Source organism: Rhinopithecus bieti, unplaced genomic scaffold (genome assembly GCF_001698545.2).
Source record: "Rhinopithecus bieti isolate Rb0 unplaced genomic scaffold, ASM169854v2 scaffold_33213, whole genome shotgun sequence".
Classification (NCBI taxonomy): Eukaryota; Metazoa; Chordata; class Mammalia; order Primates; family Cercopithecidae; genus Rhinopithecus; species Rhinopithecus bieti.
The window spans coordinates 717,777-724,122 of record NW_016814144.1 but is presented as its reverse complement, the minus strand read 5'-3'; the positions used below and the strand labels follow the sequence as shown (position 1 = coordinate 724,122).

The 6,346-nt window shown below is 36.9% G+C and overlaps 1 long non-coding RNA gene across 1 annotated transcript; it reads left to right on the top strand.

The window, feature by feature from the left end:
* The first annotated feature begins 2,240 nt into the window (after window positions 1-2,240).
* On the top strand, window positions 2,241-5,865 carry LOC108513971 (uncharacterized). The gene is made up of 2 exons (XR_001881064.1): window positions 2,241-2,345; window positions 5,534-5,865. It is a non-coding gene; the product is annotated as an uncharacterized LOC108513971 (long non-coding RNA).
* Window positions 5,866-6,346: the final 481 nt, after the last annotated feature.

Genomic DNA, 6,346 nt, shown 5'->3' with positions numbered 1-6,346 from the left:
CAGGAAAATGGAACACATTCTCAGGAGAAAAGAAAAACAATTGATTCTGAGCCGGAGATGAACCAGACATTTCAATTAATGGATAACAATTTTGAAGCAGCCATTATATTTATTTTTAATAACTAAATCAAAACATTGTTCCCAATGAATGAGAAGTATAAACAGAGTAGAAACAGAAAAGTAGGATCACATGGAAACTCTACAACTAAAAAATAGAATTTCTGAAATGAAATATTCAAACACCTTGGAATTACTAAAAAGGTCCATGAAGATGTGGAGCTGGAAATCTCACACATTGCTTGTGGGAATGAAAGATGATCTGGAAGTTTCTCACACAGATAAACATACAGGTAGTACATTACTCAACAATTCTACCTCTTGGCATTTACTGAAAAAAAAAAAAAGAAAATTCAGTCAAAAAAGGCTTGTACATAAAAGCTTTATATGTAATAGTTTTATTCTTACTAGAAATTAAGATTAATACTTAATGTTAATAGATACCAATGGAAACTGAAATCTACCTACATGCCCAGTTACTATTATAGAAGAATAGATCAACCAGTTATGGTCTTTTCACAGAATAGTATTCAGTAATAAAAGCTAATGTCTTGTTTTTATCAATGACAACTATCTCAAAAATATTTTCCTCGGTGAAGGAAGATGGGCACAAAAGAGGATGCCCTGTAATTCCATTAGTATTACATTCTAAAAATGGCAATAGTATTCTATATGCACAGAGGACAGAGCAAGGAAGGACTCTGTGGGCTTGGGAAAGGGGAAAAGCATGAGTGCAGAGAGCTCAGAGTAGTCTTTGTGGGATGAAGGAAATATTCTCTATCTTTACTGTGGCAATGGTAAAACAGTAACAGATAATCAAATAAGTTTAGGGTTTACGTCAGAATTTATCCAACTTTTGAAGAGTCAGAGGGTACTAATTTTAAAAAATGATTTAATATTTTGTTAGCTCAGTTTTCCTGTGCTTATATGAACTGAGGCACTTTATCCCTCTTAACTTGTTAACATCAAGGAACATACTGTTTGAAAAACTGCTTCAGGAGGGATAGAAAGAAAATGAATCAGAAATACTAACTGTAAGCCCCTACACCCTTGTAGAGGAAATGATAGGGACACAAACATATCTATTACTGGCATGTAGTGCTAAGTACTGTAAAAGATCTGAAAATGTGCTAGAAATTTTACAATATATTTTATATATTGCTTCCTAAATGTAGTTTAAAGTCATGAGATAGAGACCTTTTGAGCTCAAAACTTTCCCCTGGAGCCCCTTTTTTTTAATATAACCCAGAGTTTCTGGAAATACCAACATCTTCTTAATACATTTAGATTTAGAGAGAATTCCCTTAAGAAACAAGGAGAATTGTTTTGATGTATATAATTGTAGGAATTTGAGAGGAACATAAAAATGTTGCTAAGTAAAAATTTCTGTGGGTATTTAGAGGTAATGACACATGTACCCAATATATATATAGTTCTGTATAATGTCTGGGGAACTCTTAAGTTGTACTTCACTAATAAAACACACGCTAAAAAGGGGAAAAGGGGAAACATTTTCACATAGTTTTATGTCAGCAATCTAAAATACAGCCTAAAGGAAAGATTGATCTGGGCTTTATGTTTTTCCCAGCCTTTGTGAAGGTTTCTAACAGAATTGATTTATTTGAGCATCTAGTTTTAAAGTGAACAGTTCCTAGCAACGTGAATGCCTATAGTGACCTTCACAGCTTGTCTTTTAAGAGACATGGTGACCCCTGCCAGTAGTTTTTATAACTGTGGATTATTATCTGAGCTTTACACACATTGAGCCCAATTTGCTGAGTAGGTGTGTTTTTCCCTGCCCAAAATTTTAAGAGATTTGAAAGGTTCTGTAATTCTTACCATGCAGTAAATGCTACACTGGCAATGTTGAAATAGTAGATTCCCCATACAACTATATTCCTTTCAGCACATAGTTTCTGCAGCCTTATTTCATATCCTGGTTTCCACCCTGGCTCACCATTCCATCAGGAGTCAGGACTCCTGAATCTAGCTGGTGGCTGAACCAGCCTTGGACAGGATGTCTCTCTTCTACTCCCCAAAGGAAGAGCAGACCCTGGGAACTCCCCAGTTCATTCCACATCTTGACAGAGACTAAATTAAAGGGTGCTTTCATCATGTTGTGATGTCAAAGAATTTTCATGCACCCCTAAAATTCTGAACTGTTTGAAAAAACCCAATGAGGATTGAAAAATCGACACACCCAAAAGCTGGTGTTTGGGAAGACAACAACCCAGAGCTGTTCTGTTTCTGACTCAAGATATTGGAGCAAGCTGTGCGTCTCCATGGAGGTAGTCCCTTCTCAACTCTTAGTGTTGAGTCCAGGAGTCAGAGGGCCTGTAATTGTAGACGCACATAGGCATTTAAGCAAGACTTAGCACGCTAGGGTCTTCCATCCATTCTACCACTTACTGTCATCTTCTATAACATACACAAAAGAAAGTAGGAGGAGTGCATCTGTGTCCACATTTTCTGCCTGGCACAAAAAATGATGAATCCACAAAGTGCAGTTTCACCTAGCATTTATCAGCCATCAAAGCTGCACAGTACCGTGACTTTCTATTTCATTCCTCACCATACCATATCGTTTAAAAAAGATTCCATCAGGCCTGGTCACAGTGGCTCACACCTGTAATCCTAGCACTTTGGGAGGCCAAGGTAGGTGGATCACTTGAGCCCAGGAGATAGAGACTAGCCAGGACAACATGGAAAACCCCTTTTCTACAAAAAGTACAAAAAAACCCAAAAATTAGCTGGGCATAATGGTGCATACCTATAGTCCCAGGTACTCAGGAGGCTGAGGTGGGAGGATCAGCTGATCCTGGGAGGTAGAGGCTGCAGTGAGCCCTGATTGCACTACTGCATTCCAGTCTAGGTGACAGAGTGAGACCTTCCCTGCTCACCCCCATAAAAAAGGATTCTGTCATCTGATTTACAGATAATCTTTTAAATCACTAAACTCAGAACAAATTAAAATATCCAAAACATATATTTATAATTGTACATACAAGATTCAGCTAGCTACCATAATTTTAGGTAGGTAAACGGGTATTTTAGCCCTCTGTGAATATCACTTAGGTGCAAACATAGCCTTTGTCATCAGAGTGAAATATCATATTATGACTAGGTCTCTGAACAAATTTGTTGAATTTATTTTATTTTGTATTTTGAAGTTGCTTTTAATATGAATGTTAGAATATAAGGGTCCTAGTAATTAGATTACCAGACTATCTGAGTACCAAAAAAAGATAAGAGAAAATTAATTCCATTAGGTTCAAAAGGATTTATTGAGATCCTAAAATATCATACTTGCCAAAGGGGAGAATTGTCTTCCAAAATCATTTTTCTTTTTTAAATTTGGGTGTCCAAAGCCACTGCACTTACTGCAATTAATAAAATTCTCTGGCAAGGCATAAGAGTGTTCTTGCTTCAGACTGCAAACACTTTCCCCTGAAGACTTGGAATGACACTAAATTAATATGAGGGAGGAAAGAAAGAATTAATTAGTATTTGATAGTGGAGCATTGGATGTTGATTTATTAGTCACAACCAACACTAGCTGAGCTTACTTTATAAACCTCAAACCATATCCTTCCCGGGTTTGTTCTCATCGCCACCATAAATTGTCCATATACTCACTGATGGTAATTTGTCACAAACAAACATAAGGGGCTCTTAGTCAAATGGTGACATATATGTGAGTGTATAAACTTCCTCTTATTAACATGACCCAAGGAATATACCATCTATGGGGAAAATTGCATCAGCAAAGAAAAAGGAAGGAGGATGTACCCACAAGCAAATGCAAATGGAAACAAAAGCAGGTATCACAATCTCTGTAGAGAAAAGAGTGTTCAAGCCAACACATTATTTAAACAATGAGGACTATGTTTTTTGACAAATGTTAAAATTTGCATGATCTTGCATTTTGCTTCTTACATTGCTGATTTTATAATTCTGGTTAAAGCTAGCCTGAATGTATTCAGTTTATTTGTAATATCCTAGTACTTTAATGCATTTTTTGGAGGAATGAGTAATATTATTTTTCACAGATGAAGAAGGAACTGGTGGTGAGTCAAGACACACTGAAGCAAAATAATAGTAAAAGTTATTATTGCCAAAAAAAGTAAAATAAAACTTTTAGTCGTTAAATATTGTAAAACACTCAGTTAATGGTTGGATAAATGGGAAATCAAAACTGTAAAAAATATAAGCAATCAGAACTCTCTATAATTTTGTGCAGCCAACCAACAACAACAACAAACTTATGGCCCGAAAACTTTCTATCATTGAGAAAGAATGAAAGAAACAAAATCAAGTAAGCATTTAGCTGAAGGGACTAGAAAATCAGAAAAAAAATGTTATAAAGATAAATTACAACTTTAGTGAAATTATAATGCAAAAGCTAAGATACGTAAACACAGCGAAGAAATCGTGTTTTAAATAATAACATGATATGCGTATATTCCAGACTGGAGAGAAAGACACCAAAAATGTCACGTGTGACTTTCTTTGGGCACAGAGATTAATGGCAATTTCAAATTTTGTTTTATTTTCCAATTTCTTTTCAATTGGGTATGAATTTATTCATCAGAATAAGTTAACTGTTAAAACATGAAAAGTTAAATGTTAGGACGATTTATCCTGAATCTTTAGGAAACTTTAAAATTGATTCTTTGAAAATTATTTGAAATTACAGAGTTTGCAATGATTAACATCCTCTTTCCTATTCTGTACTCTATGTACTAATATAAGGAGATCACCTTCTGGTTTTGTTATATTGGACCCTGTGGCTGCGTCTTCAATATCCGTTTCTTTCTGATGCCTATTCCAATTTACGCTAGAGTTTCCACATTCTTTAACACCAGTTCTGAGTAGTCCATTTGCTTCAGAGAACCGGGTTGAAACATTGCTTCTAGGCATGAGGTATCTAGTTTAAGTTTAAACTGTTTATCAACTTAATACCTGGCCGGGCCTGGTGGCTCAAGCCTGTAATCCCAGCACTTTGGGAGGCCAATGCGGGTAGATCACTTGAGGTAAGGATTTGGAGACCAGCCTGGCCAACATGGCAAAACCCTGTCTCTACTAAAAATACAAAAGTTATCTGGGTTTGGTATCGTGTGCCTGTAATCTCAACTACTCAGGAGGCTGAGGCAGGAGAATCACTTGAACCTGGGAGGTAGAGGTTGCGGTAAGCTGAGATCGCACCACTGCACTCCAACCTGGGTGACAGAGAAAGACTCCATCTAAAACAAACAAACAAACAAACAAAAACCAACATAATACACACATCTCCCATTAATGGCCCAAACGGACACAGGGAATTTGGATCAATGAGATGGAGCAAAGATCTTCCTAGGCATTTGATGGGGAAAAATATTAACGATTTCTTAGAGCATCTGAAAATAAAGAAAGAAATAAAGCCTCCTGCCTTCCTTCTCTCTCTGCCTCTGTATCTCCATCTCCTTCTTCTCCATAGATGAGGAAGCCTGCAGCCCCTGAAGGTCATGGGTGCTGTTTCGGAGACACAAGGAAAAGCCATCAGCCCAGGGAGATGCTGAGAGCTGGGGCATCTCCATGGATGAGTTCCGTGTACTGCTGGACTCTTCCAACCTTTCGTGGACATCACCTTATAGTGAAAATCCCTTTTGTTATTGAAGAAAGCCTGAGTTGGGTGATTTATTACTCATAAAGTATTTTAATACATTGATGCTAATATTCTCATGAGAGAATTATACTATACCCTTATGATAGCATTAAAAGTAATTTAAAGACCCCACCCTTCTCCAAATAAAACCAACACTTGTGAAACCCTTGCTTTGCTATTTACTATCTATGTTCCTGGACAAACTATTAAATGTGACAAGTCTATACCTCCACCTCAGTTTAGGATCGATAATGTATGTCTCTTTTTTTTTTTTCAGTTTCAATACATAAAAATAAGTGCCATGAGTAGTTCTTGTAACTGAATGTGCACTCAAAAGTGAAATTAGGCCCTTCATTTCTCCTGCTTTCTTATCGTACATCTTTATGATACTTTAATTTGGGCTACAACCCCTGAGATCTTCTTGAGAGATAATCACTGCTGAGGGACGATACATAGACAGGACAATAGACCGATCACATGTGACGACAGAGCACTTACCCACAACCTCTGCAGCAATTGCTCCCGGCCAATGGGGACTTAGTGAATAACTGCTACCTGCCCTATTTATGCCCCCAACCCAGGAACAGCAGATAAATCCAATATGCTTCTCTAATACTCACATAGTTCTCTTTCTTTTATTTTTAA